Genomic DNA, 22,836 nt, shown 5'->3' with positions numbered 1-22,836 from the left:
GACCCCCCAGAAAATTAGAGGAATTCTCCTATAAATTGCAGTGGGAAATAAGAGTCTTATACAATGGAGTTGTCACTCCAGGGTTTCTTCTAGAATGGATGTGTTTTGAAAACAATCATAAATGTTTTTCCAAACAAATGTGATCTTGAACAGCTGTCTGTTGGCCAAGGATGAAAAAAGAGTTGACCCTTATCGAGAATAATTATCCCATGCCTGAGTTCATGTTTATGTATGTCAAGTACCGGGATTGTAAATGTAAAATGTACAGGAATTTATATAGCGCACATCACCGAGCGGTTTCTAAGCGCTTGCTTAGGGAACCCGTCCTGGTATTCCCCTTTGAGATAACCCCAGCAGGGTATCCGCAAGGTGAAAGCCCGGCATCCCGCCGCGAGGGGCCGTTGTGGAGATTAAGCAAGCTATTGCCCAGAGTCGCAGAGTGTGAACCCGTGAATCGAGTAGGCACCGGAGCGAGAATTGTCGAGTCCATGGACATTTTAGGACTCAAGACCCCGCTGAGCCGGGAATTGAACCCTGGTCCCGGGCTGACCTCTGCTTCCAGGTCTGCCTCCTCTAACCAGTGAGCCACACTTCTCCACTAATTATGATTATGATTTAATACTGAGAGCCTGGTGTCGAAGAGACAGGAGCAAGTTACTAGGTAAAAGGTCACCTGTTTAGAATCGTTATTGTCGTGTGGATGGGACACTTGTATGTAAAATGGGGTATACATGTCAGGTCTAGCCTAATGGACATGTCACCCTCTCCTCATCAAAAGGTCAACATATTCAGCTAATTATTGATAAAGCTAGGGCCATTAAAAAATCGTAAAATCGTTTATCATAAAATACTAAAAAATATATTTTTTCCTAAAAAGCGTGCAAAAAGGTCCTCCAAACTCGTATATGTGGTTATTGTTACACTGAGCACCTTGAAAGTCGGTACGCTCAGTAAGAGCAGAGAAGGAGAAAAAAAAAACAAAGTCATTTACGACCTCCAGTTTTTGTAAATGTTTAAAAAATGCCTAATAGTTCCCAGCATAGGAATGGGCAGATGGTTTATGAATCCTGTGCTGAAAACTCAACATCGCTGAACATCGTATCCATACGCGACAATCCCTCAAGAACTTCCAGTATCATGTGGTGTGAGCAAAGATGGTCATCTCTGGTTCCCACAGCAGCCACAGGGGAAGAAGTAGATGCCTGCATGGCTGGAACTGGTGCCCATACCTCTGGAGCAGAACCAACTTCTCAACCAACAGGAGCGGAAGCATCCATTGGAGGCTGTAGAAATGGCGTCACCTAGCCCCAGACATCTATCACCCAAAAATATATTGTCAGAAAACCTACCCTAACATGTTTGCAGTAATGCCTTCCCCACTTCTGTACACTGATTTCTGTCTCACTTATATAGATCAGGCCCTCTCACCTCTTTGGATGTAGATTCATTTGAAATGTGGGCACCCTACTCTCACAACTTAATACTGTGTGCACCTCTTAGGTATACATTTTCATGCATACCTGCTCATGATATGATCACAGGTGCACATTCCGAGCAGTAACACACAGACACATACAAATAAACATTTCATAGGCAAGCTGCAATCCTCATCCTCTTAAAACTAGTTTAAAATGCTCAGGTACACACTCAAATATCCTGGATCAGACATCATACCTTACTATTGACATAATCATAGTCTCAAACACCAAAATACAGTCTAAGTCCAGTCAGAATTTTCACATGCCAACCCAAATCCAGTGAATGCCCAGAAATAACCTAATACGCATGTCCTGACTTTTCAAAACATATTTGTTAAACAAATCTTGATCCTGTAATCTCTGTATACCTGACCAATTTGCACACTGGATGTTCCTACTGAGTCCCATGCACAAATATGCACATGAATGTACCTGTCGGCACCTAGCCACTGCTTGCTTGTCTGTCACATCCTATTGCACATTTCTCACCAAGGTGTAGGTTCTGCCTCTTTCTTGTGGGTGTGCCCTTAGGAAGCACTGTCATCTGTGTGGTCCAAGCTACATCTTTCCTGTGTGCTCCCATCTCCTAACCCAAACCACTTCAACTACTCAGACTTAAAATGAGCAAATTGAGCTTTCCATGGTCATCCAATGTACACATAAATACACCGTCATTTGTACGCATGTAGTTTTCTTTCACTGTTGGAAACCTAACGTCCTATCCTATGTGGACTTTTAGCCATTATTATCTGTGTGGATATGTTCCATCTAACTTATTTCACGCAATCTCTCTTCAACCTATTTGTACCTAGCTCCTTCACCGGAGTGCATGTAACCTTTCATCTGTTTACTTCCCAGGCCCCTATATCTGCGTACCTTGCCCAAGACATGACACTATGCCCCATCACTTTTAGAGAGAGGGAGGTGAAGTGGTTTTATAGACATAGAAAACATGAAATAAAAATAAACTGCAAACGAGGGTAGTGCCGGTCATGAAACCAGGTTACATTTCATACAACAACTTCGTATTGCATAATATTGTTTTCACACGATAAAGAGAAACAAAAAAACTATGTATAACATATTGTTGCATTCCAAATTGACATGCATTTGTAATGAAGCCAAAGGAAGTGAAAAGCTACTGTGGCAAAAAATGGTGTGTGGCAGAACATGCATAATATCTAATCCCATCACACAAATCTGCTTAAAGATGCCAGTGCAACATGCTAGGGTTCTAAAAAATAAATATATTTTTTAATGTAGGCATTATTCTTTTCGGTGGAATAGAGTGTGAAAATAGTACCTAATAAAAGAAACACAACAATAACGTTCTACACAACGCAATGGGATTTTAAAACACCTTCGTGGGGTATTGTAATGTAATGTAAATTGTAATGTAATGTAAATTGATACTTGTATAGCGCACTACTCACCCACAAGGGTCTCAAGGCGCTTGTACGAATACCGAATACCGCTGTGGAACCCATCCTGGCTTTCCCTGTGAGGTGTTCACTCCTGGGCACCCCCAAGGTGGAGGCCAGGCATCCTTAGCGTTGTGGGGGCCGTTGTGGAGATTAAGCAAGCTATTGCCCAGAGTTGCAGAGTGGGACTCCATGATTGGAATAGGCACCGAGGCGAGAATTATCAGGTCCGTGGAATTTTGAGCCCAAGACCCGCCGAGGCGGGGAATTGAACCCTGGTCCCGGCTAGACCTCTGCATCAGGGTCTGCCGCTCTAACCATTGAGCCACACTTCTACAATTGTACAGTATTCAAAAGGATTTTGTGAAAAGTTTAAGGCAAATAGTGTAATTTAATCACATTTAGGCCATGACTGTGAGTACCCCTGTACACGTGTGATATTTATTTCGACCTAATAAATACTGATACTCTAGGGTTCATTATTTAACAGTGCCGGGATGTCCGAGGCCCATTTTACTTACCTGGTATTTGACGGCTGCGTGAGATTTCTCTCATTAGGCGGCCGGAAACGAACAAAGGCAGGATTGCTCTTATCTTGCAGCATCTCCTCCAGAAAGAGCCTCTACGGCCAAGAGGAAAAGGATTCAGGGGTGACAAAAAGGGACTCCCTTCAACTGCACCCCAACCTGTTGTCAATGCTATGGAAGATACTGTTTGTCCTGCACTTGCACCTACATCCACTGACTTGGAGACTTTGGTCATTTCCTAATAGAAGCTTGTGTCAGGGGATTGATGCATGACTTGTTACTGCCTGTCACTGAGCGACTGGGAACACTGAAAACCTGCTGCTTCACCAAAGGGACATGCGTAATGATGCTGTAGATGATGCAGAGGCTCATTTGCCACAGTAGTGATGTGTACGAGACTCCCCCCCCTCCCAGAATACTGGTTTAGGTTCTGGAACAAGTGTAGTCATTAATGCCAACACTCACAATGGTGCAACTAGCCAGAACACTACGGCCAGTACACAACTACCAGTTAAGTCACTGACTGCCTCTAATGGTTATCACTCACAACACAAGGAGGGAGGTACCCTTAAGACCGTTTCGGGGACAGGGTAAATAGTACACAACAACAAAAAGTCCCTAATTGGAGGAAAATATATCCTAAGGCGTAAGGTAACCTAGGCCAAGTGGCTGGCAGGTTATCTACGCGAACAGAGACTACAAATATGTCAAGACACCCTATTACAAATAATCAGTCAGTGTAAGCACCCTATCTGTACGTCACACAACACTTAAGAGACATAAATTTCTGCTAGTGTAAAAACCACAATTTATTAAAAACATTATACAAAATCAAATTGCACCAGAAAATACATTATACAATGAAGTACATATTAAAAAAACCAAAAGTCGACGCGGCGTTTCGGTGTCTTTTGTTGATGCCAACACCTTCTTCAGGACAGGGGTTTTTAGTTAAAAAAATCTCTCAAACTATATGAGGGATTTGGAGCAGTTGATATCATTTAAACAGGCTGCAGATTTTTTTAAAAATTTTTTCTCTGTCTCCTGTATACTTTATCTTCAAAGGCGGAAGGTTATCATTAATTATTCCACCTGGAAGAATATTTTCGAATGTGTGGTCTTCGCTGTATCTGGGGCGACCACCGTGTATCTTTAGGCTTTATACGGCTATAACTTTAATAATGTTATATCAGAACCGATTCAACTTTCCATCTTGAATAGAGGCAAGTGTTTCTTAAATGCCTTCTGCCGGCTTATCTTTCCTTATTTGAGGTTTTCCTTATGACCAATTGGGATATCTTCCCTGTTTGTATCGGCCTCCCTGTCGCCTTGTTCCAGATACATGGTTATCAATCTCAGGATGCTCCTTCCTTTAATCAGATGATGTCATTGACACCCAAGAGAAATAGTTTTGAGGACTTATGCGCACCAATAACCATTAATTTACCACCAGCATATTGTCCTTGTGTGGCAGGTTTGGTTAATGTCACTGCTTTGTCTTCCGGCACATATGAACCACTGGAATTGCTGGTTAATAATTGGTTGCATTCAAAACACACATTCCCCGTAAGTAAGGCTGATCAAATTGTGTTGACTAGGCGAGTGGGATAGATTGGCAGGTTGGCCCTCTAAGGAAAGTTTACTCGGGGGATTTCATTATTACCAATTTTAAGCATCCCATATTTGCAGAGGAGGCTTTATCAAGATGAATGCCAATTGCACCATCTGTAAATAACATAGCTTTGTTACCTGTGGGTTTTTTCTATCAGCATTTAGGAGTTAATATTTTACTGGGCAATGGTAATTTGATCAACCAACCAAGGTAAACATGGACCTGGACCTCGGTCAAAGGACTGCACTCTTCCTGACAGCTCCTGTGATCCGTTGCTGACGCTGAGCATCTTGTCTTGTGTGTTCGAGGCTGCTGCTGTTCAGAGTATTGTTCATTTTTTTATTTGTATTTACTCCTGCCTGCATTGCTACAGTATTTTTTTGTCACTGTTGGATAATTTTGCTCCGTCTTTTTAATTTTGTGCCACCGTACCTGCTCTTGCCCCCTCGCTCTGTCCCCATCCCATGCTTCCCACCACTGCTCACTGCTCACCCAGCCCCTCCCCTCAACCCACACCCGTTTTTCCAGCTCCCGTCCCCTACAAAATGCAGAGCCAAAGGAATGCCTAAGGCAAGCCCGTCTGCAACCCGAACCCTGGCTCACCCACGACCAACCGCTACGATTCTACCATCCTCAACGCACTCAACCCCGGAAGGCACACCGACTGCGTAAGAGCCTCACCGAACACCACCCATGGAGAGTTTGCGTGCAGAGCTTGCCACAGATCCTTTACCATTGACAATACCCCCACCACCACCGAAGGCCCGCCCAACACACGCACCACCAACACCTTGACTCGCGTCCTCCTCAATGTGCGCTTCCTACACTGACACGCCATAGAGATCTGGGACCTGATCGATACTCTCTCGCCGACGTAGCCTTCTTCATGGAAACCTGGACCATTGCCACCTTCGGCACCGACATTGTCACTGCCATCCCTGACGGCTACAAGTTCCAGAGAAAGGACCGCCCCTATCGCCCTAGAGGAGGACTCGCCATTGCACACAAGACCCCCTTAACTCTCTACTTCCAGCACGAGTGACCCCCACTCCAACACAGAACACCTCCACTTCCAGATTCAGACCAGCCCCAGGACCACGCTATGCGGCACCCTAATCTACAAACCACGGGGCCCTCACACCGAGTCTGCAACCACTATCGCTGAGCTCACCGCACTCCACGCAATCACCTCCATGGACTACATTCTTCTCGGGGTCCTCAATTTCCACCTCGACAACCGCAAGGACCCCCACTCCATCACTATCCTCGACAGCCTCGCCAACCTCTGACTGAAGCAGCTGGTAAACACACCCACGCACAGAGCTGAACACACTCTAGACCCCACCTTCAACACCACCACCGCTCCCAAGCCTGCCCCATGATTGCGTCAAAGAAACTGGAGCAAGGTGTGACATAGCCTGGCTCCATGCTCTATGTTCTAACGTGGAACCATGGCATCTCTGGATTCTAGGTTTGACAGTTTGCCCAGTTTTATGATGTTATGTTATGTTATGTTAAAGAGTTTTATACCGCGCACGTTCACCGGGACGGTTTCTTGGCGCTCATAACAGATGCGGAGGGCAAGGGCAGAGTTTTACTCAAGTGCTAACTTAAAAAGAAACGTCTTCAGTGTCCTACGAAAACACTCATAGGAAGGGCAGTGACGGAAAGAGGAAGGAAGGGAGTTCCAAAATTTAGGGGCTAAGAAAGAGAAGCGAAGGCCGCCATGTTTCTTGTGACGGATTTGGGGAGTGAGCAGGAGGTTATCAGCGGAAGAGCGTACATTTCTCGTGGGTGTATACTGCTTCAAGCTGAAAGAGATAAAAGATTGGAGAGGGCTTTGAATATTGTGCAGCCCAGTTTGAAAGTGCAACGTTTAGCCACTGGGAGCCAGTGCAGGCTCCGTAATAGCGACGAGACGTGCTGGTGCTTAGGCTGATGATATACTAAGCGAGCAGCCTGGTTTTGTATCAGCTGCAGCCTGTGGAGCTGGTAGGCGGGGATCCCTGCATATAAGGTGTTAGCGAAGTCGACTCTGGACATTACGAGAGCCAAGATGACGAGGATAAGTGCATCTCTGGTGATAAATCTACAGATTTTGCGTATCCTACGTAGGTGGAAGAAGCAGGATGATGTTACAGCACTAATCGGAGGGTTCATAGAGAGGTCACCAGAGATGACTACACCGAGGCTTTTCACAGAGTCGACAGGGCTCGACAGGACATGGCTGGGGTTGTTGAATAAAGTCTCTCCTAGACTTTACCTTAGTGTCTCCTTTACTTTGTTTCACTGGCGACGATCGCGCAGAAAGACGCAACAAACAAACCCAACATCGCTAGATTCCTTCACGGGTGAAGAAAGAAAGTTGAAAAGTGAGGAATCGGAAAGCAGAAGGAGAAGACAAGACATCCACTTACCTTGGGAAGTTTCTGGTGTGAAGAGGCCAAGGAACGTAGCGTGAAGTGGCTGACACGCTCCCCTCCGGTACCCCACCAAGCAATGCCCACTGAAAGCCGCCTGGTTCACCACTGAGCTACAGGAAGCCAAACGCTCCTGCAGACACCTAGAGAAAGCCTGGTGAAACCAGAAAACCATGGAAGCATGGAACAACCACAGGAGTGCCCTGTCAAAGAATACCACCAGCGCATAAGGGACATCAAACAGACCTTCATAAGAGTCAAAGTTCATACTAACGCGACCAAAACCAATGACCTGTTCAGCGTAATACAGCAGCTCACCAAACCACTCAGCGGACGTCACACCTTCTCAGAAACTCTGAGACAAGCTCAGCTCATACTTCCACTGGATGATCAAGGACCTCTATGAATATTTCAACAAACCGAGGTGGGACATCACCCCTCCCCATCTTGGCCGATAAGCCTACCATCATGACCTGGAAGCCCACCACCGTCGACACATCACCACTACCATAAATAAAACCCACTCAGGAGCCCCTACGTATCCCTGCCATCGCACATATTCAACAGAGCCGCCGCCACCATCGCACCCGAACTTGGACTTACCATCAACTCCTCCTTCACGTCCGGCAACTTCCCAGACAACTGGAAGTGGGATGAGGTGAAACCCCTCCTCAAGAAGCCCACGTCAGACCCAACGGACCTGAAAAACTACAGGCCCATCTCTCTCCTCCCTTTTGCAGCCAAAGTCACAGGAAGACTCGTGAACGCTCAGCTGACCACCTTCATCAAAGAGAACTCCATCCTAGACGCCTCCCAGTCTGAATTCCGCAGTAACCACAGCACCGAGACCGCCCTCTTCGCCACCACAGACGACATCCGCATGCTACTTGACCAGGGGTACACTGCGGCCCTCATCCTTCTAGACCTCTCCGCAGCCTTCAACATCATTTCTCATCGCACCCTCACAGCCAGACTTCACAACGCTGGGATACAAGGAGCCCCCCTTGACTGGATCAGATTATTTCTCTCCGGCAGAACCAGGAGGATCAGACTCTCTCCCATTCTCTCCGAACCCACCCACCCATCAACTGCGGAGTGCCCCAAGGCTCATCACTCAGCCCCACGCTCTTCAACATCTACATGGCCCCCCTCGCTGCCATCGTCAGACAGCAAGAGCTCAGTCAGCATTGTTTTCTAAGCGGATAACACCCACCTCACCCTCTCACTCACGAAGAATCCCAAGGACACCAGACTCTACTTCCAGGAGGGAATGAAGAACTTGGCAGTCTGGATGAAAGAAAGCTGCCTGAAGCTCCACTCAGAGAAGACCGAGGTTCCCATCCTCGGACCCTGCAACTCCGCCTGGGAAAACTCCTGGTGGCTCTCCGCCCTCGGGAACCCACCAACCCCTACAGATCAAACATGAAACCTTGGCACCATCCTCGACTCTTCCCTCTCCATGAACCACCAGATCAATACAGTCACTGCCACCAGCTTCAACTGGCTGTGCATCCTCTGAAAGACCTTCAAATGGATCCCCCCACTGCAGAAAGATCATCACCCAGGCGCTCATAACAAGCAGACTGGACTACAGCAATGCCCTGTATTCCAGAATCAACAGATCTCTCCTACACAGGCTCCAGACCATCCAGAATGCCGCTGCCAGACTCATCCTCGGGACTACACACCACTAGCACATGACCCAACACCTACGAGACCTCCACTGGCTCCCTGTCGAGAAGAGGGTCACCTTCAAACTCCTCACCCACACCTACAGATCACGCTTGAAACCTCGGCATCTTCCTCAACTCTTTCATCTCCATGATCCGCCAGATCAACGCCGTTGCCTCCACCAGCTTCAACTGGCTGTGCATCCTCTGCAAGACCTGCAAATGGATCCCCCCACTGCAGAAAGATAGTCACCCACACGCTCATAACAAGCAGACTGGACTATGGCAATGCCCTGTATTCCAGAAACAACAGATCTCTCCTACATAGGCTCCAGACCATCCAGAATGTGCCTGCCAGACTCATCCTCCAGACTCCACACCACAAGCACATTACCCAACACCTATGAGACCTCCACGGGCTCCCTGTCGAGAAGAGGGTCACCTTCAAACTCATCACCCACGCCTACAAATCCCTCAACCACATAGGACTCAAATACCTCAACGAGAGATTCTCTTTCCACGTGCCCCAGAGGATCCTCCCCTCAGCAGACCTCACCCTGGCAGAGGTCCCCTGCACCCAAAGAAACAGAACAGGCAGGAGAGCCTTCTCCCACACCGCAACCAAGACCTGGAACAAGCTCTCTGTGAACATCAGACACTCCCCAACCCTACACACATTCAGGACGGTCCCCAAGACCTGGCTCTTCGACTGATTCGGAGCTCCCCCTTCCTCCCCCAGTGCCTTGAGACCCTCACGGGTGAGTAGTACACTTTACAAACCCCTGATTGATTGATTGAACCAACCGATGTCTGGGTGCAAACCCCAGCATACTTGACCTATAGATTTGTCGAACAGATTTCAGATTTTGACTTCACTAGTGGACGAAGATTGACTTAGTTATACTGATGAATCTATCTTTCATCCTAGAAACAGTTGTGTAGCTATTTTCCATGCTATGACAGCTGAATTGTCTTATCCCATTGATTCTGAATTTTGTGACATGAAATGAAAAGAATTAAGCTTTTATAGAGTGCTACATACACCCAAAAGTGAATAGGCGCTGCTTTCAAAACAATGGAATTTATATAAGGTTAGCTAGGAATCACCATCTAAAAAGTCAAGTCTTCAGACCCTTTATGAAGTTTAACAGATTTGTTTCTTTTTTTGAGTTGTTGGTAGGGAATTCCAAAGTCTAGTTGTGGTGTAAGTGAAGCTTTGCCCCACCCCCATTTAACTGTACACAATCTGGGAGTGATAAAGTTCCCACAGCCCGCTGCCCTGATTGGTCGGGGTATAAAGCTTCAAATAGTGTGACATTTGCAGCAGACCAAGTCCATGCAAAGATTTAAAAGCTATGCATAAGGCTTTGAATTGAATACTCTTTGCCACTTGCAGCCAGTGCAATTGGACCCAGGCCTTGGAGGCAGAATCAAGTCTCGAAATCCCAAGAAGAACTTGAGTTTCTGCGATTTGTGTCATCTAGAGCTTACAAATACTTTGCTTGATTGCACTAGTAAATAATGCATTACAGTAGTCTAGCCTAGATGAAATTAGTGCAGTGACACTGAGATAAAAGGAAGTACCTTTCTTAGAACTTTGAGAAAAAAGAAGCAAGAAGAAGTGGTGTGATTGATTTGATCTTCAAATCACAACTTGGTATCAAATAGTACACCAAGATTTTTTACATTATTTGATGTCCAGATTGAAGAGCTATTCCCGAATAGAAGAACTTCGGTCTTAGATGAATTAAGTTTAAGACAATTGGCTAGCATTAAATTGCCTGTATGAGACATGCAGTCATGGAATCTAACTGCCTTTGAGTTGAATGGACTATTAATTGACACAATTATCTGTTTGTCATCTGCTTAGGATACCAAAGCAAAGCCATAACTTTTGATTAATTTGGCATGGGGAATGACATACAGGTTAAATAAAATCAGACTCAGGGAAGAACCCTGAGGTACTCCACAGGGAAGTGAGAGGGAGTGGATACATAGTCTGCAAGAGCCATTGTTTGGGAGCAGTCTGATAGGAAGGAGCTCAGACAAGATCAAACTGTAACTGTGTATGGAATCAAACAACTCTACAACAATTTGTACACCCAGAGGTACAATTTGTACACAGGGTGTACAAATTGTTGTAGAGTTGTTTGATTCCATCCACAGTTACAGTTTGATAACAGGGACACTGACTGTTTAGAACTGCATGATATTGAGTATATGTATATATAAACTGTTTTTCTTGACATGCTCAATGTTATGTAATATATTTTACGAATGTATTGGATCTTATTGTATGTGTGAAATGTATTGTAAATATGTGTTTAGAGTCATGTATAACACAATTTAATTTGGTTATCATTTATTTTTCATATTAATGTGACACTTTTGTGTAGTAGATAATGTGTTCGTTTGTTGGCTAAAAAGTACCCTTTTTCAAAAAATTTAAAAATAAAAGAGGCAAAAGTTGTCACCAAGATAAGCATAGTAATTTTTTGTTTATCTTCTTTGATCATAAATTGGATCTAAATTGCAGGAGGTATGGGTAAATTTTTCTTCTTCATTCAAATTGATGGCTTTTTCTATTATCTTTGAAGAGAACAGATATCTTGAAATTGGCTTATAGATCAGGGTGTCATTAGCATCCAGATTGGATTTTTTTCAAAAGTAGCAGTATGGAAGCTTTTTTTCCATTCAGTGGGAAAACACCCTGAAGTGAGAATTCAATTAAAGGTAGGCAAGAGAGACGTGGGTACAATATCTGGGGACAGATGTATAATTCTCGGAGGGCAAGCGTCTGTGGGAGATCCTGATTTTACTACTGAGAGGAGCTTTATAACCTGATCTAAGGTTAAGGTGGTAAACGATACGAGCCTTGCCATTGTCAGGCAGCAGTGAGGGGGACATTAGGGGGACAATTTGCTCAATTGAGACAGTGTCTGGGCCAAACGATTGTCCTGAAACATAAAAGTATCATAGACCCATTTAACCTTATCATGGAATGACATAGTTAGCGTATTACAAAATTGCTGGCTAGCTCTAAGATCATGTGAAACCGGAAGTTTCAAAAGACTTTTAGCCATGGCGAATAAATCTTTTGGACAGCCATTTAGCTGTATGAGGCCTTTTTCTGCAAGATTAGGTTCTTATAGACTTGAATGGAAATGTTGTGCCACAAACACCACTAAACAGTCAACAGTAAAAGGAAACACAGGTACTTGTGGCCTTTAAAAGCCACCCCTTGTAGAACCTCCTTTAGTATCACTCAACAAGATCATGATAATGGTACATATCAATTTGTCACCTGGTATGTGTGCAAGTTGCAGAATAATTCATCACCCCAGATTGTTTAGGCTCTACTGTCATGTGCATTCAGTAAACCTGGTGTGTGAATCTAAATCATGTTGAGGGGTTTTCTTCCCACTTTTGGGGGGCACTACCATCGACAGCAGCATGTGCCAAAGAGGGATTACAGATTTTAATATCTAACAAGTTATGAGTTACTGTTAAAAAGTATTCTGTGGTATCGCCTCATTTCCAGTTTTTGTGGCTATCAACTGAGGGTGGCCCTGACCTAGTGGTAATCAATTTTTACAAAATCGTATTTGACTCCGCCCATAGCCAGATGGTTTATGCCCTTGAGGAGGGAATAGATGTTTTTTTGTGCCCTATTAATTCAAACATTATCCTAATATGGGCAGGTGATTTAACACCCAGGCATATGCTCTTTCGGCAAAATAGATTTGTGGACTTTTTTCCACTGATTTATTTGGCATTTCACATTTTCCCCCTAATGATTAAGGGAATGCTTTAAAACCATTCATTTTTAAATATGACCTGGTTTTTCTAGATTTTAAACACAAAGCCAATGGTGAGCAAAACTCTACTTTCACGGGCAGAAATACTTGTTCCATTATTGATCATGTCTTGATCTCCAATTCAGGTGGTGACTTAGGGCCATATGTATCAAGCCTTTTGCGAATCGCAAAGGCCGAAATGCGCATAATTTCGGCCTTTGCCAATCGCAAACGGCCTTTTTGCATGTTTTGGGATGTATGAAATATTTGCAAAATAAGGAATAGCAAAGATTTGCGATTCCTTATTTTGCCATAGCATTTAAGGAATCACAATTTTGCGATTCTTTAAATGCTATGTATGTAGCATTTTTGGTTTGCGAATTATGGTTAAGAATTCGCAAATTACCACTGTAGGACTTGGCCCTTTCCCCAGAATTTTTAGTTTTTTATTCCTTTAATTTAGGGTGCCCCCCATTGTAACAAAAGGGTAAAGGCCTTGTGGAGTGGAGAAAGCCCTGTGTAATGTCAAACTAATGTTAAGATGCAGGTGCCCTCTTCCCCTAACATGGGTGCCACTGACCCCTGCTACTGCAGCGCGGTCTTTGTGGGCGCATTCTAGTAGACAGGAGCTGGCTAGAACCCTCAAACAATGTATCTATACTAGCCTGCCAGCCTGGCCATAGCCATAATGGTGGAACCTCCTAGAACCTCCTGGAACCTTCTGGAACAGGTGAGGTGGCACCAACTGCCACTGCCAACTGTCAACTGGCACTAAATAAGGAAAGGGAGGGAAACTTTCCTGTCAGACTGAGGGAGCACAGACCTGGGGAAGAACCTACGCAGGAGTTTTAGGCAGTGGGGCCTAGACAGGGACCTATGACACTGGGAGTGACAGGTCCTAGGTGCTGCCTACCAAGTGTTGAGGGATCCTGAACTTGCCCCCTGATCTGGCCCGGCGGGAGGGGAACCTAAAGTCCACCTGAAGGAGGCCGGCTGAGGAGATTTGATACCAGCCATCAACTCCAACCCCCCCCCTTCAAGGAACCCAGAGACTGCTATTTACAAGGGCGCAAGAAACATGAAGCGCCGAGAAGAAACCAAATCACCGCAGGACTATTGAGAAATTAACCAGGTATTGGCGCTGTGACGCTCCCCGTGCTCCCTGATGCCACCTGGGATCCCTTTTGCTGGTTTGTCACTGTTGTGTGGCCTGTCCTGGTGGTCCTGCTGACCTGCTTCCAACTAAAATAAACTGTCTACTGGCTGAGCGCTCTTATTCCCTGGCGCTAGCACCCTGCACTACCTGTCCTGAGGAAAGTGCCCCACTGAAGTGAATGCTAAGCTCTATCTCTGCGTAGCGCTAGCCTCCTGAACTGCTAGCCTGACTGAATTGCCTGAGGCTCAAGCACAGTAACTGCCTGCAGATGCGCTAGAACCCTGAAGCGCTATGACTGCCTGAAGTGCTGTCCTGCATCATTTGAACTGGCTAATTTACTTCAGCTTGCTGAACTGGACAGAGCGCTGTGTCCCAGGCGCTATCCCTCCGATCACCTGCTGAAGAGCTCTGCCTCCTTGAGAAGCGCTTATGTCCGCCTCCCCTGTCTGGCCCACAAACCACCGGAGGGCTTAGAAGGAGCCCAAGAGCCCCCTCCCTCATCCTGACTGGCAGGAATCCACGCAAGGGCTCCCAGAGGAGCCGAAGAGACAGGTAATCCCCGGGGAGGTGGCCGGAAGGCCGGAGAAGGCCCCGAGTTCGCCCCTCCCCGGGGGAAAGTTGAAGTTGGGCCCTGCTGGCCCTGAGAACCTGTGTGACTGGGAACACTGTCAATGAGCCCCGTGGGTCCTAATTATTTATAGAAGGCCCCCCCTTTTTGACATGGGCAATAGCCCTTAATGACAGGATAAGAAACCCCAAAATTGCTCATTTCGTGACTGGACTGAGGAGGAAGTAGTCCCTAGCTGTGGAATTACTTCAGTCAGATTGCTTCTCGGCAGGGACTGAATTTCACAAGGAGAAATCCCCCTGCGGGTTCATTGATTTATCCATGCCTAATGAAATGTTTTGCATTTTGAAGGGGTGGTTACCTGACGGAATGGTTGCTTAACTTCTGATATGGTTATTCTTCCCTAGAGAAATGATGATGCATTGCCCACCAGTGTAAAATGAAATGCTGATTAGAAAGTAATGAAAGGCTATGCCTTTATTGTATGTGTTGCATTGGTGAATTGCTCCCTTTACTCTAACCTAATGGGATGTTTACCTAAGGGGATGCCTATTCTTGCTCAGGAAATGTTGTGCATTTTATTGGAATACTTACTTAATGAAATGTCCTAACTTCTGCCTAAGGAACTGTTTATTTCTAGCTGAAGAGAGGCTACTCTAGATTAAGGAAATGTGTTGTTGAACTGCTTATCTTTACTGCAGGAAATGTTTACCCTGGTATTGGACTGTTTTAGAGATCCCAAGGCCCACAGTTTATAGGCCTCAATTCATAAAAAGGTTAACCCCTGATTAGGGGCTGTAATAGAATGCCTACAGTACCAGGATGAAGAGAATTAGCGAGGGCTAGGCCCAAACCTTGGTATTATCAATATTCCGCCTGGTGTCCTGTTCAGCCTAGGCCTTATGAAAGGTTTACCTGTTAGTAAATGTTTACTCCTGCTCAGAAAAGTGTTTACTAGCATAATGCTCACCCTTGCTGGGTCTTTTGTTTTAGAATGCTTAAGGAGATGGTTAATCCTGCACAAGGGGATGTTTTATCTTAATGGAATGTTTTCTCCCACTTAGTGCTACATTTACTGGAAGCCTACAGTTATTTATTTACATGTTTTCTGCTGTAAAACACTCACCCTTGCTTGGTGAGAAGTGGGTAACATGCCTACAGATTTAATATGATGTAATGTCATTTAGTTGCCTCTTGTGATGTATTCCTTACAGGTGCTGACAAGAAGCAAGGCTACGGTCAGGCCTGTGGTTTTCTAGTACTTGATATTATCTAATATTTAGTATTTAACTTATATTTAATATTTATTCACCTAGTATTTATTGCCAAGTGTTGAAATACAGGTATTCTGAAAGAAAACTAAAAAGTAAATTGATACCATAAATCCACCCACAGGGAGCTCAATAAGGGAGTGCCACAGGGCTCCTGTCTGAGCCCCACACTCTTTAACATATATGTGGCCCCCCTTGCCAACCTAGCAAGATCTTTCGGGTTCACCCCCGTGTCGTACGCTGATGACACCCAACTCCTTTTTCCTTTTAAAAATCTTACACCTGCAATAAAACAATCTTTTGCAGATGGCATGAGAGCCATTGCAGACTGGATGTCATCAAACTGACTGCAGTGTAATGTCGGGAAAACCGAAGTTATGTTGTTCGGTCAAGCGACGGCACTTTGGTCATCGGACTGGTGGCCCCAAGAACTAGGTCCTGTCCCCACCCCCAATAGCAAGGTCAAAAACTTAGGAGTATTATTTGACCAACAACTTACTTTCAAGGATCACGTCAATCAAGTAGCCGGCACCTGTTTCCGGGCTATCGGGATGTTAAGACGTGTCTTCCCCTATCTACCGGACCACCACAGAAAAACTCTGGTGCAGGCTCTTGTTATCAGTAGGGTAGACTACTGCAATGGTTTGCTCCTTGGAGCTAACGAGGAGCAAATCAAGAAATTGCAGGTTATTCAAAATACTGCAGCAAGGATTGTCATGAATGTCCCACCAAGGACACCATCCTGCCCCCTACTGACTCATCTACACTGGCTTCCTGTGAAGAAGCGAGTTCAGTTCAAGACCCTGTGTACTATTCACAAGAGCCTAACAGGGATGGGCCCCAAGTATTTTACTGACATCTTTCAGCCCTATATCCCAGGACGCTCTTTGCGTTCCAGCAATCAGCAACTACTGAAGGTACCTAGAGTTAAGAAAACCAGGCAAGGTGGCCGTGCACTGGCTCACACCGGACCCACACTATGGAACACACTGCCGCCGGAACTAAGGTCTATCACCAACCACATGATGTTTAGAAGAAATCTAAAAACGTACTTGTTTCCTAGCAACTAATGGTCATATTACATCCGGCTACATTTTTTATTCTCACTTCCATCTGCAGTTATAGCGCGGAGATACCCCTTCGGGGGTCGAGTCCGGCGCTTTATAAGCATATAAAATAAAAATAAAATAAATACTGTAATTTTTGATTACCCTGACTCTGCTCTAAACATAAAAGTTATTTAATTTTTATACAAACTAACTGGAGTGGCGTCACTCATTGCGTGCCCATTTTTCTGTCTCAGTGGATGCGTGTGCTGTATGGTCGCTTTACACATAAGCTTTCGGATGCCTACCCGCTCGTGCCATGCTACCCTCGGGGAGCTGGTGACCCCAGTTCCAACAACCACCAACTTGTAGTTGATGGTAACTTTCGAATTCTTCAAAAAATGCACAATTTGGCATTTTTTAAGGTGGCATGTGATGCACACACATGCCCATAGGGCATGTATGTGCGCCATATGCACACACATGTACATTTCAGGGGTGCAGCAGGGTGTCTTTGAGACACCCCTGCACCCTTGAAATAATTCTCAAATTGCGATGAGCAAATTGCGAATTCTCAATTTGAGAATTATTTTGCAATCATTCCTATAGGCCTCCTGGCCCATAGGAATGCATTGGAAATTATTCCTTAATTGTGAATTCGCAAAATGTGAATTCGCAAATAAGGAATATTAAGGAATCGCTAAAAAATAGCGAATTTCTTCATACATACCATTTTGCGATTCCTAAATAGCGATTCCTTAAAAATCGCTATTTAGGAATCGCAAAAGGGTTTGTTGATACATATGGCCCTAAGTCTGTACTCCTAATATTAAACCGACAGTTATCAGTGACCACAATCCAGTAGTTTTACCTTTTTTTATTTTGGAATATCAACACTGGAGAATCCTTATGTATAGTTAATATAGCCCACGTGAGGCCTAATTGGGTGTGAATCAGGTGGGCAGGAACTAATCCTGTTAGAGTCCTTAGCAAATTTTAGCCAGATTATTTCTACAATAAACTCACTTCTCACATCACTTCCAAGTCCTACCGAAATCCTGCAATACTGGGTTGTTTGATAGATCATGTACCCGTGCTCTGCTGAATTTGAAATTACCCTTACATTGTTCCCCTTGGAACCCTAAGGCTATTAAACTTTTATGTAAAAATTGTATTTTGGCTGTGGCAAGAAGGAAGATATGATTACAGGATGAGGCCTGGTCCAAATTGATTAAAGCTTCTGAAATGAGGGACACTAAGCTTTTCTGCAACATGGTTAATGCCCTGTTTTAATAAAATGATTCAATCCCGGAGGAACTAAACTCCTTTGTTTCTTGTGAATCATGGGTAACCCATTTCTCAGCAGTGTTTAATCCTAATCTAGTGAATAATGGCTCTTCCATGCATGTACAGGATTTAAGTAGGAATCCTCCCGTTAAATATTACCCTCAGGATTCCGGAGCTGTATTAACAATCATATCCATTTTTAAGAAGGGTGATAAGTCAGATCCCAGCTCCTATCGCCCCTATTTCTCTTTTAGACTCATCAGTTAAATGAACGAGTAAGATATCTCTAAAGAGGCTAGAGGAATGAGCTCAGGACAATTCAATCGTATGTGTAGCACATTTTGTTTTTGGAAAGGCCTGGGGACAGTTAAACAATTTGTGAATTTGGAATTGGTAATCGGAAAGTACGCTAGGGTTAAGCCAGGACCCCTTTATCTATATTTTATTGATCTAAGCAGCGCGTTTGACCTTGTTGACTACTCCATCCTTTGGGCAACCCTGATAAACCTTGGTGCCCCAAAAGAGATTTTCTGTTTTTTAGTGCATATTTATGGGAATTTATGAACAACGGTTCGATACGGCACCCAGGGTGAATGCTCACCTCCGTTTAGGGTAGGAAGGGGAGTAAGACAGGGTTGTGTAATGGCTCGATTTCTATTTACACTTTTCCTCATTGGGATTGATAGTACCCAACAGGCTCTGCAGGTCAATGTGCCTAACGTCGCTGGCCATTCTGCACCCATGCTGTTATATGCCGACAACATGGTTTTACTATCTAGGATCTTCATCGCCTACAGACTTATGAATACATTTGCAGATTTTTGGGTTCAAAGAAGATGGTAATTGATCAAACCAAAACCTCTATAATGGTATGTGGGAAAAATGCGCAAAATTGTAGGTCCTTTTATGCTGTTGGTTTCCAAATAACCAGGGTGAATTATTTATGTTATTTAGGGATTTTATTCATAAACAAAGGTGTTTGGACCTGGCAGGTTTTAAATATTAAATCAAAAAGGAGAGGAATCTGCCTTTTGGACCTTTAGATTTTCCCCAAAATTGGGAAGTGGACCTGTAAAGGAGATGGTAGACATATAAAAAGGCCAGAGGGGTGTCCTCTGACACTTTTGTGGCAGGACTGTGGTGTTGTACCCCTAGTAATCCCCTCCAGAGAGAAGAAAATACATTTCGGAAATGTCTAGTTTGTCTACCTGTCTAAGACTCATCTTTGATTGTTCATAAGGAAGTTGATTTACAATACCTGGAGGACCTGCTCTTATTGAGACCCTTATTACATTGGTTTTCGATTTGGTCTAAAGTGGAAACAAGCCTTTTGAAATTGATGATTACAGATTGTCTTAACCTGGATCATGTTTTAAAAATTCCCTGGCTTACCTATATTAACCCCTTGGCTGCGGCGGTAATTCCGCTGCAGAGCTAGGGGAGGGGGGACATGCGGTGCCGCCATGCTCGTGACGGAACCACTCAATCACGAGCCACGGGCGCGGTGCGCATGTGCCAGAGTGGTTCCATCACGGCCCGCCCAATAGAATGCTCAGCGCAGGCGCAAAATCGCTGCCGCGCATGCGTGTCGGCCGGGCCGTGATGTAACCACTCCGTCATTAGCACAGCGCGTCTGTGGCTGGTGACGGAGTGGTTCCGTCACCAGCACACAAAGAGTTAACAAGTTTTTTAGCAGTTTGTTTAATATGCCTGTATTGCAAGATCCAACAATAACTTTATCACTTGATAAGAGTCTTATTAAGGCAACTCTTCCAAAACATAGATGTAACCACAGAACGCATGATGAGTTGAAGAAATCTACGGTTGCTTTTTATATTTTGCTTAATCCACGGGAAGATTGTCAATTTTATCTGTCCTGTGTAACTATTACTCTGCAACTCTATGTTCTGACTAGATTTCGAGCTGGATCAGTTCATCATTTAGTTGCCTTCTCTGAGATGAAAACACCTTCGACAGAAATGATTCCCTGATCTTGTGAGCGTGTGTTCAAGCAAAGCACACAGCAGTTTATGTTGTTCTGTGCCTTCTATAAGAATTTTCGGAGTTAATATCACAAACTAAGGGGCATATGTACCAGCCCCTATCGCCACCACAACGTCACTTTTACCAATGTTGTGGTGGTGATAAGGGCTGCGCCTTATGTAAAAGGCAGCATTAAGCCACTTAACGTGGCTTAATGTTGACTAGTACATAAGGCCCCCTGTTGTGCTATGCTTAGTGAGAAAGGGGTGGACAGTGGGTGTTGTGGTAGGTTTTCCACTGCAACACCCATTCATTTTGATGCTGCCCTCCATGTACAAGGTTGGCGTATATAGGAGGCAGCGCCAAAATTAAGACAGGGAAAACCTGGTCTTAAGTTGGCAAAACAAGGAGAAATGCATTATTTCTCCCTGTATTTTTTCTTTTTCCATGTGTGGTGCCTTGTTCAGCACACATGCAAAAAGCAAAATACCATGGTTTGTTTATGTACAGGAAGGTGTCTGTACCTGTACATAAACAATCTTTAAAAAAATTACCATTTTGTCACTTTCATGTGCGCTGCGTGAAGCAGTACAGATGAAAGTCACAGAATGGCATTTTAGGAGTGTTTATGTGCAGGAAAGCCTAAATATAAAACAATTCACTGAATGCACCCAGACACCCTTGCACTATGGTGCAAGGGGGGCTGTGTTGGCGCTAAGTGGCTAAACTTAGCACCATCCCAGGGGGAAATGCAAGGCTGCACCACATTCTTGTAAATATGGTGCAACCTTGCGTTTCAGAAGTGGCGGTGTGAGTGGTAAAGCCGCACTACACCACTTCCTTGTACATAACCCCCTAATTCTTCTTGCACTAAATATTAGAGATTATAAAACTGCACTGAGTTATTTATCTGCACTGGGAGATCCCCTTGTATGTATTAATGTTGCTCTTTTTAGGGCTCGCCTGCTGTGCACATGTGCACAGCTGGAAGCTCTATAGGGGCTTATCCAGTCTTTAACCACCACTGGCGATTCCACTGGCGATTTCTTTGAGTGCATGTGCTTTTTAGGTCATTGCGCAAGCGCAAGCCCTAAAAAGCGCGTGCACAATGCCACCAGCCGCCTGCCTGCCTGCCTCGCATTACCACATCAAAGGCAGCTTCTCAGCCCCTAATTATTCACGGCCGGCCGGCCGTACTTTCAGTTTCACGGCCGCCGGTGCACACTCAGCTCAGGCGCCTGGATTCCTTGCTGCTTGTGGCCTGGACGAATATATTAATCTAACTCTCTCTCTCTTTCCATTTCTCTCCTCTCTCTCTGCTCTGTCTCTGATCTTTCTCTCCAACTCCATACATCTCCCTCTTTCTTTCTCTCTTGTTAAGCTGCCGGCTCTTAACGCTCTGTCTGCAGCAAGGCTGTCAACGATATGCTTCGCTCATTACATTTGCGGTGTAGGAGTATGCTTGTTTCCGCCCCCTGCCAGCACGAAAAGAGAATCATGACCACAATGGTTTACATAAATATCAACGCGCCAGGTCAATCTTTTGAGAAAATCGCTACCATTATGATTTGGAATGGTGGCTGCAGGGCATTCGCAAAAATATAATTAAAGTCGCAAGACCGTCATGATACTGGCCAATCCTATTCCTGTATATTTACATTCCTACATTCAAGCACATTGGGCTTTCCTGAGTGACGCACTAAGGGCCGGTCTCACCAGCCACTTTTCCTCCTGCCCCCCTCTCATTCCTCCTGCAGTGCCCACGCCGCTCTCTCTGCTGTCGCCATGTTGGAGTTCATAGGTCGGTGTTGGCTGTCCTAAATGCCCCAGTCACTTTTTGAATTATATTATTGTAGTTTTCATTGTGTTTTTCTTCTAGCCACTACAGTTAGCCTAGCGCCGCACCATCACCCACCTCTGCAACTCCTCCCACAACACTGCCTGCTAAGTACACAGACTGTTCGCCAGTATGTGATGCGACTGCATTTCCTCTGACAGCGCCGCAGGGAGTTGTCAGCTGCTTCAGGTTACTTTTGACAAATCAGGAGAGGATAAAAGAAACCACCAGTTTAAGCACATGCACAAGTAACTCTACGTTACGTCTGCCCCACCATCCGTTCTTGATGCAGACAGAATAGTTGCTAAACATTATGTATGTGCTACGTACATAACTCTGCCTTATTAAAAAGAATTCCATTTTAAATAGCGCTTGTTACAGTTGTACTAATGTACCATTAGTCTAGACGTTAATTCCATTGGCACAGCTTCTGGGAGCTCGCATTCCATCATCAAAGGCATCAGCCTCGCTCTGGCCTCACTTCTCCTCCCCCCTAATTGCTCTCACTCTCCATCTCTTGCCACACGCATCAGTAGGCAGCCCACCCCCTCCCTCTCCATTTGTTTCTATGCCTACTGGTTTTGCAGCACTTGTGAAATCCTTCTGGTGGGTGATGCAAGCGAGGAACATACGTGGTGCACACTCAGCTCAGGCGCCTGGATTCCTTGCTGCTTGTGGCCTGGACGAATATATTAATTCTCCCATCTGGTAGTTATTGTTTGCTGTTCATTTTTTGGGGGGTGATGGGCTACGACACAGTGGA

Source organism: Lissotriton helveticus, chromosome 7 (assembly GCF_964261635.1).
Source record: "Lissotriton helveticus chromosome 7, aLisHel1.1, whole genome shotgun sequence".
Lineage (NCBI taxonomy): Eukaryota > Metazoa > Chordata > Amphibia > Caudata > Salamandridae > Lissotriton > Lissotriton helveticus.
This window is presented reverse-complemented; position numbering follows the sequence as displayed.